Genomic DNA, 10,058 nt, shown 5'->3' on the forward strand with positions numbered 1-10,058 from the left:
CTCTTCTGCCAACCCGCCTGCACTATGCAGAGCCTGAGGCTTCTTGTCTGCTAACCATCTTTTAAGCTAGTGGGGACAGGGCTCGTAGAGTTGTTCCAAACCAGCCCGATTATACAAATCCTCCAGGGTAGTGACACCTGCACCCTTACCTCATTTGTGGAGATACTCTCCCCTCAGAATGGTGGCTTCTATATATGTCACACCCGGGGTCTTCTGCACACCCCAAGACCTTTTCCTATAACCCCAGGTGCCAAGTCATACTTAATCAGTAAAGCCTTTTTGAACCGTTCATAGCCACCACTATCAACTCCATCCATTCGGCTGTATGCCTCCGTGCCTTTAGGGCCAAGTAAGGGAGTGAGACTGCAGAGTTGTCTGCAGGATCAACCAGGTTCAAATCACATGCCTTCTCAAAGGCTATGAGGTAGGCATCCATATCCCCCCTCCTTATCTGGAACAACCATTTAGGATCTAGGCTCTCTGTGGACTTGGCATCCCAGGGTCTTACCCCACTTTCCCCTCTGTGGGTCCTCTTGCCCCTCCACTTCTCTGGCTGTAGTTCATGCTTTTCCTGCTTCTCCTCATGCTCTGCCAGCTCCTTCGCCTTCAGCTGCAGCTCCCACCTCTTCTAATCTATCAAAGGGGACCTGAATCACGAGGGCACCCTGCTGGGCGGGGAACTGGCTCTTGGGGGCATCCTGCTGCCGCCTCTGTTGCTCTCAGGCCTCACTGGAAAACCCACCTGGGTCTGGAACCTGTTTCTTGGCCCTTTCATCTGTCTCCAGAAGGCTTAGCCCTCTCCCTGGACAGGGTTTGTCATGCTCTTCCTAGGGAGGTGGCCTAACCAGCGCCGAACGAGGGCCTAGGTTATATGCCGTTTCCTTTGACTACCCTTTTTTTACTGCTGCAAGTCACTTATTGCAAAATACTACTGGTGCATTCAGCATCCCACTGATCCCATCCAACTGTCGTGGATCCACGGGATCAGTTCTACACCCCCAGCTTTGGAACAGGCTCTAGGAGGAACCCCGTCAGTCTACCAGACCCCCCAGGGGGCCCACTCGGCCTGCAGGATAAGCAACACCGCTTCACTGCCTCCTTCGACTGGACCTTTAGCACTGCTGGGTCACAGCGGGATTTCTGTTCAGCAAGTCCCACTGTGATAGACTACGTCCTGCTAGAGACTTGTCTGCTCCTCAGGGATTAATGCACCTCAGCAAGCATTTGCAGTGACACTCACATCATGTTGTCACAACAGTCGGGTCTATTAATCAACTGGACTCAGCATAGGACGTCCTTAGGTTGGCACAGAGAACTGAAGGTTAAAGCACCGTTCAAGTCCATTCTGGCTAGCCCAGAGCCCAACCACGTTGTAGTGAACCCCATTGCTCAAGTTCTGTCTGTCTCTCAGTCTGACCTTCTTGGTCAGACTCCAGGGGAAAGCCCGACTCCTTCCAGAAACGAGCTTTGATCCCCCACCTCACACCTTTCCCATCTTTGTTCTCGAGCTGGGGGATGTTGCTCAGCTTCCCTGTTGTGAAGTGGGGAAATCCACCTCCTCTGGGTCATTGGTTGTTAGGCAACAATGTCTTGGTGATGGGCTTTGCCATTGTCTTCACACTGGGGCTTGCCTGAGGCAGTCTTTCCCCAATGACCCATTTAGTCTCAGCTAGGTAACATGTCTCTCAGCCTGCCCTGAGAGCAAACAGTCCTCTGTCTCCCACTGGCATCAATGCAACATATAGGGGCCATGTAAATAGTACAGAACATTCCCGCTGCGTGATACAGCTCTCTGCTCAGACTGAGCGCTCCGGGGCAGGGACCTGTCTGTGCTCTTTGTCTGTAGAGCTCCTAGCATTGCAGGGCCCCGATCCTGACTGGGGCCTCCAGGCACTGCTGTGCTGTAAACAAACAATACCAGTAATGGACTGATAATAACATGCAAGGGCTTGACCAAAGCTGTCCAACCTTTACCGAGACCCTTTCCACAGCATTCACCGTGGGGAGGAATACAAGGGTGGGAATTACACACACACACACACCCTCCAGAGTTTGTCCAGCTGTACTCGGAGATGGGTTGGGTGGCTGCACTGGACTGGTGCCCAGGAGAGGCTGCACAGTCCTGGGGGTAGGGGCTGCTTGTGGCCAGGTGGTATTAGAGCACATGGCCAGGGTGAAGGGGCAGATCTGGGAGGGAACCTGTCCTGGTTACAGGGTTACGTGCACCTCTGGCCCCTCTCTGGGCTCTCTGAGTGAACCCGTCCAGTCTCCGGGCTTGTGATGGCATGGTGAAGGGTACTATACAGTTCAGCCACTAGGTGGTGCTGTGTGTAACAGACCTTATATAAGCCGACCTCTGCCATGCCGGGCCGAGCGTGAAAGGATCTTGTGGCCGGCGCCTCTGTGGTGTCTCTCTGAGCCGGAGGCTCTGTAGCCAGGCCAGCTCTAGTCCTGGAGCCTGACCTGCTGGTAGCAGCCCTGGAGCCTGCCATCTCCCAGGGGTACACGACAGGCCTTGTACCTGTGTGTCCATGTGTCAGACTCCCCAAAAGAAGACCCTGCTGGAGGAGGAGATGCAGTCTGGAGTTGCAGAAGGGGTTTGTGGGTACTCGGAGGTGCTGGAGTGCCCGTGTGTGTCCTGGAGGGGGAATGTAGGGGTGCTGTAGGGGATACCTAGGGCCTCATTCCTGAGGAGGCGGCAGTGTCGCTCCTCGTCACAGTGGCATGGCGGCTGGCACAGACCCAGCACACAGCATCATCTGTCAGTGCCTCCCGGCGGGCCTCTCTCCCGCCCCAGGGCTGAGAGCCGTAGCCTGGGTGGGGTGGGGATCCGGCAGCTCTGAGGAACCAATCAGCTGCAGATGCAGGGGGGGAACCAAATGGAAAGCGGAGCAGGTGCGGCTCCTTCTGAGCTGCACTGTCTGGGACAGAGGGCAGAGGAGCAAAAAAGAGGCATACCTACCTGGACGTATGGTAACCCTACCGTTACCTCCCCTGGACAGACTCTTCCAAGTGTCCCGGTATTGTTCAACAGTAGGAACAAAGAAGAACAAGAGAGGCAGGGTTTTATATAAACACCGTGAAGGGAAAAGGCTCTAATTTAAGGAGAGGGCCAAGCGACGCTCAGGAACTCAACTAATTTGCTAGATTCCTCCTGATTCTGGATCCATGTTGCAATTTGAAAGAATAAACCAGTTCTGTGCAGGTTTTATGGGTTTTATTAAAAAGAATGATCAAACAGTTCTTAGGCTTAAATTTTTAGTTCGAAGGCTAAAATTACTGTAACTTCATTAAACTAATTAAGGCAAAAGCAATACAAATAAGGCATACATGCTTAACAGTGAAGGTAATTAACTATTGGAACCGTTTACCCAGGGTCACGGTGGATTTTCCATCACTGACAATTTTTAAATCAAGAGTGGATGATTTAAAAAAAAAAACCTGCTCTAGTTCAAACAGGAATTGTTGTAAGGCAGGTCTCTGGCCTGTGTTACACAGGAGGTCAGACTAGATGATCACAATGATCCCTCCTGGCCTTGGAATCTGTGAATCTGTGAAAACAATGATCAAATCCAAGTCACAACTGAGACTGATTCTGTAGGTCAGTGGATTAACAAATAATGATGTTGGTTTGGTTCATCGACTCATTAAATCATCAAATTAAAACAGGAGATCATAGAATCCTAGGACTGTAAGGGACCTCGAGAGGTCATCTAGTTCAGTCCTGGGCACTCATGGCAGGACCAAGCACCATCTAGAACATCCCTGGCAGGTGTTTGTCTAACCTGCTCTTAAAAATCTCCAATGATGGAGTTTCCACAACCTCCCTAGGCAATTTATTCCACTGCTTAACCACCCTCACAGTTAGGAAGTTTTTCCTAATGTCCAACCTAAACCTCCCCTGCTGCAATTTAAGCCCATTGCTTCTTGTGCTAGCTTCAGAGGTTAAGAACAATTTTTCTCCCTCCTCCTTGTAACAACCTTTTATGCACTTGAAAACTGTTATCAAGTTCCCTCCCCCTCCCAAATCTTCTCTTTTCCAGACTAAGCAAACCCAGTTCTTTTAATCTTCCCTCATAGGACATGTTTTCTAGACCTTTAATCATTTTTGTCGCTCTTCTCTGGATTCTGTCCAATTTGTCCAAATACTTCCTGAAATGTGGTGCCCAGAACTGGACACAATACCCCAGTTGAGGCCTAATCAGCGCAGTGTAGAGCGGAAGAATTACTTCTTGTGTCTTGTTTGCAACACTTCTGCTAACATATCTCAGAATGATTGTTGCTTTTTTTTGCAACAGCATTACACTGTTGACTCATATTGAGCTTGTGGTCCACTATGACCCCAGATCCTTTTCCACAGTACTCTTTCCTAGGAAGTCATTTCTTATTTTGTATGCATGCAACTGATTGTTTCTTCCTAAGAGGAGTACTTTGCATTTGTTCTTATTGAATATCATCCTATTTACTTCGGAACATTTCTCCAGTTAGTCAAGATCATTTTAAATTTTAATCCTGTCCTCCAAAGCATGTGCAACGCCTCCCAGTATCATCTGCAAACTTCATGTGTTCTCTCTAAGCCATTATCTAAATAATTGATGAAGATATTGAACAGAACCAGACCCAGAACTGATCCATGCAGGACCCCACTTGTTATGTCCTGCCAGACTGACTGTGAACCACTGATAATTACTCTCTGGGAGCGGTTTTCCAACTAGTTTTGCACCTCCTTTATAGTTGCTCCATCTAGGTTGCATTTCCCTAGTTTGTTAACGAGAAGGTCATGTGAGACTGTATCAAAAGCTTTATTAAAGTCAAGATAGACCACGTCTACTGCTTCGCTCCTGTCCACCGGGCTTCTTACCCTGTCAGAGCAACCTATCAGGTTGGTTTGACACAATCTGTTCTTGACAATTCCATGCTGACGGTTACTTATCACCTTATTATCTTCTAGATGTTTGCAAATGGATTGTTTCATTATTTGCTCCATTATATTTCTGGGTACAAAAGTTAAGCTGATTGGTCTGTAATTCCCTGGGTTCCCCTTATTTCCCTTTTTATAGATTGGCACTGTATTTGCCTTTTTCCAGTCTTCTGGAATCTGTCCTGACTTCCATGACATTTCAAAGATAATAGCTAATGGCTCAGAAATGTCCTCAGTCAGCTCCTTGAGTATTCTAAGATGTATTTCATAAGCCCTGGTGATTTAAGACATCTAATTTGTTTAAATAATTTTTAACTCTCCCCTCCCATTTTAGCCTCTTTTGATCCTACCTCATTTTCACTGGTATTTACTATGTTAGACATCTAATGACCACCAACGTTCTTGGTGAAAACTGAAATAAAGAAAGAAGTCATTAAGCACCTCTACCATTTCAACACTTTTGATTATTATTCCCCCCACCCCACCCCATTGAGTAACAGATCTACCCTGTCCTTGGTCTTCCTCTTACTTCTAATGTATTTGTAGAATGTTTTCTTGTTACCCTTTATGTCTCTACCTAGTTTGAGCTCGTTTTGTGCCTTGGCCTTTCTAATTTTGTCCCTACATACTTGTGTTATTTGTTTATATTCATCCTTTGTAATTTGACCTAGTTTCCACTTTTTGTAGGACTCTTTTTCTTGATTTTTAGATCATTCAAGATCTCCTGGTTAAGCCAGGGTGGTCTCTTGCCATTCTTCCCATCTTTCCTATGCAATGGAATAGTTTGCTCTTGTGCCTTTAATAATGTCTCTTTGAAAAACTGTCAACTGTCTTCAGTTGTTTTTCCTTTTAGACTTGCTTCCCATGGGATCTTACCTACCAACTCCCTGAGTTTGCTAAAGTCTGCCTTCTTGAAACCCACTGTCTTTATTTTGCTGGTCTCCCTCCTACCATTCCTTAGAATCATGAACTCTCTCATTTCATGATCACTTTCCCCCAAGCTGCCTTCCACTTTCAAATTCTCAACCAGTTTCTCCCTATTTGTCAAAATCAGATCTAGAACAGCCTCTCCCCAGTAGCTTTCACCAGCTTCTGAAATAAAAAAAAATATCTTTAATGCATTCCAGATCCTGTGGCTAACACAGGAAAGAATTGCTTTCCATTAATCCTGCAGCAGAAAATAGGAGAACATGGCTGTTGTGATTTAAGGAGATCCTGTTTAGACACCCCAGACCACAGAGGTGTTTCATGGTGGCAGAGGCTAGCACCCCCTCAGGGGAAGTATGATGAGTCTGATCTAGTTTTTGTCCCCATGCTTTGTTGCACGCAGGCTGAGTGGGGTCCGTGGCTGTGGCCTGTAAGAGTCTAGTCTCCTGTGGGCTGCAATAGTTTGGTCTAATTTTAGGTGTTGGCCTTGGTGTGCAGGTGCTGAGTGAGTTGCTAGCCTGTGATATAGAGGAGGTCTGACTGGGTGATCTCTTGGTCCCTTCTGGCCTAAAACTCTAAATTTAGCTGGTGTAGGACATACCTGTCATTTTGGGTTTAGGTTAAGCCTTGCTGGATGCTGTGAACCCCATGATCAACACTCATTGAGAGAACCGGAGCTCCCTCCATTCCTCTGACTCTGTTTCTTTCACCAATATTGTCACAGAACACGGTTACTGGTTAGGAATCAGCTTTCTTGGAGCCTTTTATCCATTGTGGACAATGTGATATTTCAGGACATGGTTTGACACATGTTCTTACTCCTTGTGACCTGACTTCCATTTATCTATGATGGTCAGTTCAGAAATTACAGTACTAAGAACCAGGTAACAGTCATTGATATATGCAATTACAGGTGTTAATTAGAGCTGAACAAAAGTTTTAATTCGAAAAGTATTTTGAGGAAATTTGGCCAGTTTTGAAAAACAGATTTTTTGTGTGAAAATGTTTGGATTTTCTTGAGATTTTTGCATTATTACAAAATTTGCAACTTAGCCTTTTATTTGGGGAGGGAGGGAATCTTATTATGTATTGTTTTTTGGGTTCTATTCTATGTTGCTTCTTACTCATCACCATAATATCACAATTCTTTCTGCTTTGCCAATTTTGAGCCCTCAGCTTAATCACATGGTAGCATTTTCAAAAGTGAAAATATTCATTTTGTAAAATCCCAACTTTCGAGAATAAAAAACAGGTAATGCAAAATTTTGAAAAATGAAAAAATTGTTCATTTCAGAAAAAATCAACAAAACAAACACCTCTTTGATATTTTGATTTAATGTTCAAATGTATTTTCCAGCCAGTTCTAGTGTTCGTGTACTGATTAGCGGAACTACTCATCCAATGAGCGATCCTTACTGTCAGACCAGTTGCATTAGAGCTATGCATAGACCAAGAAAAGAAGTAATGATGCATTTGGTATCAATGCACTGCACATCTTTAGTGTGCTGCTGGAATGTTGCACACGCCTTCAGCCAGAAGCTGCCTCATCCTCAGGAGTTACTAGCCCCGTTAACACTGAAAAGCAAAGTGGGTCTTGGAGCCACCCCCGTGTGAGCTCAGTGCAATGAACAGCCAGACTCACATGGGCGGGGCTGGGCCCCAGTGAGAGGTGCTATCTCCCCCCATACCATATCTCAGGGACACAGCGTGATTGGGGAGTAGACCCAGAAGAAAGGGTGGAGCTGCCCAGTGAAAGAGGAGGTGAAAATGTAGATTGGGGCCTCTATACCAAGATGATAAAATGACACCAGGCCCCGCTCATAGTCCAGATACACTCCGATTTTCCCAGGGCTCCCAGTCAGGGGCAGGAGCATATCTGGGCAAGTGCGAGCCCGGTAATGGCTCCCACACTGATCCACGGCCCAGATCCTCTCCTCAGGAGAAAACTTGATCCAGCCCTTCCTCCTGACAGATTCTTTGGCCACGCCCACAGCCCAGGTCCTCCCACCCCCAACGTCTACCTCCCAGTAGTGTCTCCCCGAGGCAAACCCTTCCGAGCCCAGCACGCAGGTTTCACAGTCAAATCTCTCGGGGTTGTCAGGAATGTCCTGCTGCAGGCCCCTCCATTTCACAGATCGCCGATTCTCAGAGACCACGAGGCTGGGATGAGCCGTGTCTGGATCCAGAATCACCATAGCTGCAGAGAGGAACGGAGCATCAGGGGCAGAGCCCAGCTCTGTCTTTTCTAGGACACTGTCTGATTTCCAGCCTCTACCTCTCGGGGACCTGCTTCTCTGCATTTCACTGCAGCTCTCCTCCCAGGCAAAAGGGGCAAATAGTTCCCCTGGAAGAGCTGGAGATGCCTCTAGCTCCCATTGGGCCTGTCTGTAACCTCTACAGAGGCCCCAATAAGGAACGAGCTCAGGTGTTACACACACGGACATCATTTCTACCATTAAAAGAACTCAGTAGTCACCCACCACAAAATCTGTGCTCTGGGGCTGCTACCATGTCTCCACAGCTAAGACAGCACCTGAGTTTCCAATCTACATCTGACTGGGAGCCCTCTATTCTAATACCCACAAAGTCGTATCAGACTCAAATTTGGTAGATTTGGTCCAGGTCTGAGGTAGAATTTTTCTACCATATTTGAACTGAATTAGCCAAAGGGCTACTGATTGACAACTCCGTAAAAACAGAGATTTCACCAGAGTCCAAAAAGCATTAAGACAATTACCCGCAGCCAGTTAAGGTAATTTACACAGTTTCCTAGAACCCTTCTAGTTCATGAAGTTAATTAATAACAACACAACACATGAGAATTCACCATATGTGTCCAGTAAAACCCCAACTCTGAACCATAATTACCAACACTGCGAGCACCTACCCCCCCTGAATTGACAGCAGGTAAGTTCCCGGCCTTAGGAGCACTCTGAGTTATTGCAGTTATACTGGAGAGCTCAGGACTCCATCCTTAAGTGTGAGCATTTGTTTTATGCAAGTAAACTGGGGACAAATCTGGCATTTTCATTGACCATACTGCTCTTTCCCTGTGACTTCTGGCATGTGTGCGTTAGCTGGGCAGCAGAGTGGTGCAGGGGGGTCTGACATTAAAATACCAGCTTCACTTACCTGCATTTTTGCTGACTTTACTCCAGCCTGAAATCAAACACACCAAGAGGTGAGCACTCCCCGGAGCACGGACTGCCGACATAGGACACAATGTCATCTGGGGTGGGGGATAGGGGACACATGGCACTTACCAAGTTCGGCCAGGGATTTCTCTGCAAACAGAGAGACATAGGTATGCAGTCAATTCTACAACAGCTCCTGGGTTAGGGAATGTGCCTTTAAAGGACCACTTTGCCCTTTCCACTGTGCTCTCCGCTGCCCTCTTTCCGCCCAGGTTTCCTGGCCTGAGCTCCATCCTCATAGAGCTCTTAGTGGCTTTGGGCTCTGTCAATTACACCCCCCTTCTTTGCATCTGACCCTCGCTGGGCTCCTATGGCCCTGCCCTAGCTGGGCTCACCTGTGGTGTAGTGTCCACACTCCCCATGTGCCAGGCAGCTTGGTGAGGGGCTAGGCCCTGATAACATGGCAGTGAGGGTTTAATGAGCTAACCCTTGGCCCTGGACACTGGATCTCAGCTCATGGGCCCAGCAACATTAGCTGGCTCCTTCTCACTGAGTTTGTGCCTCAAAGTGTCAGAGAGTGCTAGGAGACTTTGGGACTGCGCTGAGCCCCTGTTTCCAGGGCATCAGAATCCCCCCACCCCTCCATTCCTTTAAATTCAGTAGCAAAAAGGTACGTGGGCCCAGGCAGACCCACCAGTTTTGGATATGGACATTCCCCTGTGTGCAGATTTTAAAGGAAGGGGCTGAAATCAGGCTTATGATGGAAACTGATCAGCAACCTTATCTATGGAGCAGTTACCCCACTCGATGATTAGTCAGAGCTCCCCGTCCATTTGATTCCCAGAGCCTCTCCTAACAGATAAGTGCAGAGACAAAAGCCAAAGTCTGTCTGACTATGTACAGTGAGAGAAACTTGTTCAAGCCTCCGGAGAGCCCAGACATTCACTTCTCTCGTTCTCCAGCTCAGCGCGCAGAATCTCTGGAAGAGAAAAGGAAGAAAGAGGCAAGGTTTCATCTTGTTGCATTAACTGGGTTATTCCTTCTGTTATTTCAGGGAACTTGTCCCAGGAACTTAC

At 47.3% G+C, this 10,058-nt stretch overlaps 1 non-coding gene across 1 annotated transcript; it reads right to left on the reverse strand.

Moving 5' to 3' along the window:
• Positions 1-7,744: 7,744 nt before the first annotated feature.
• Positions 7,745-9,169, reverse strand: LOC140904478 (uncharacterized). Its single transcript, XR_012156534.2, has 3 exons — positions 9,112-9,169; positions 8,981-9,007; positions 7,745-8,045 (listed from the first exon to the last, which is right to left on the reverse strand). It is a non-coding gene; the product is annotated as an uncharacterized LOC140904478 (transcript).
• Between the last annotated feature and the right edge of the window lie 889 nt (positions 9,170-10,058).

Source organism: Lepidochelys kempii, unplaced genomic scaffold (assembly GCF_965140285.1).
Source record: "Lepidochelys kempii isolate rLepKem1 unplaced genomic scaffold, rLepKem1.hap1 scaffold_32, whole genome shotgun sequence".
Taxonomy (NCBI): domain Eukaryota; kingdom Metazoa; phylum Chordata; order Testudines; family Cheloniidae; genus Lepidochelys; species Lepidochelys kempii.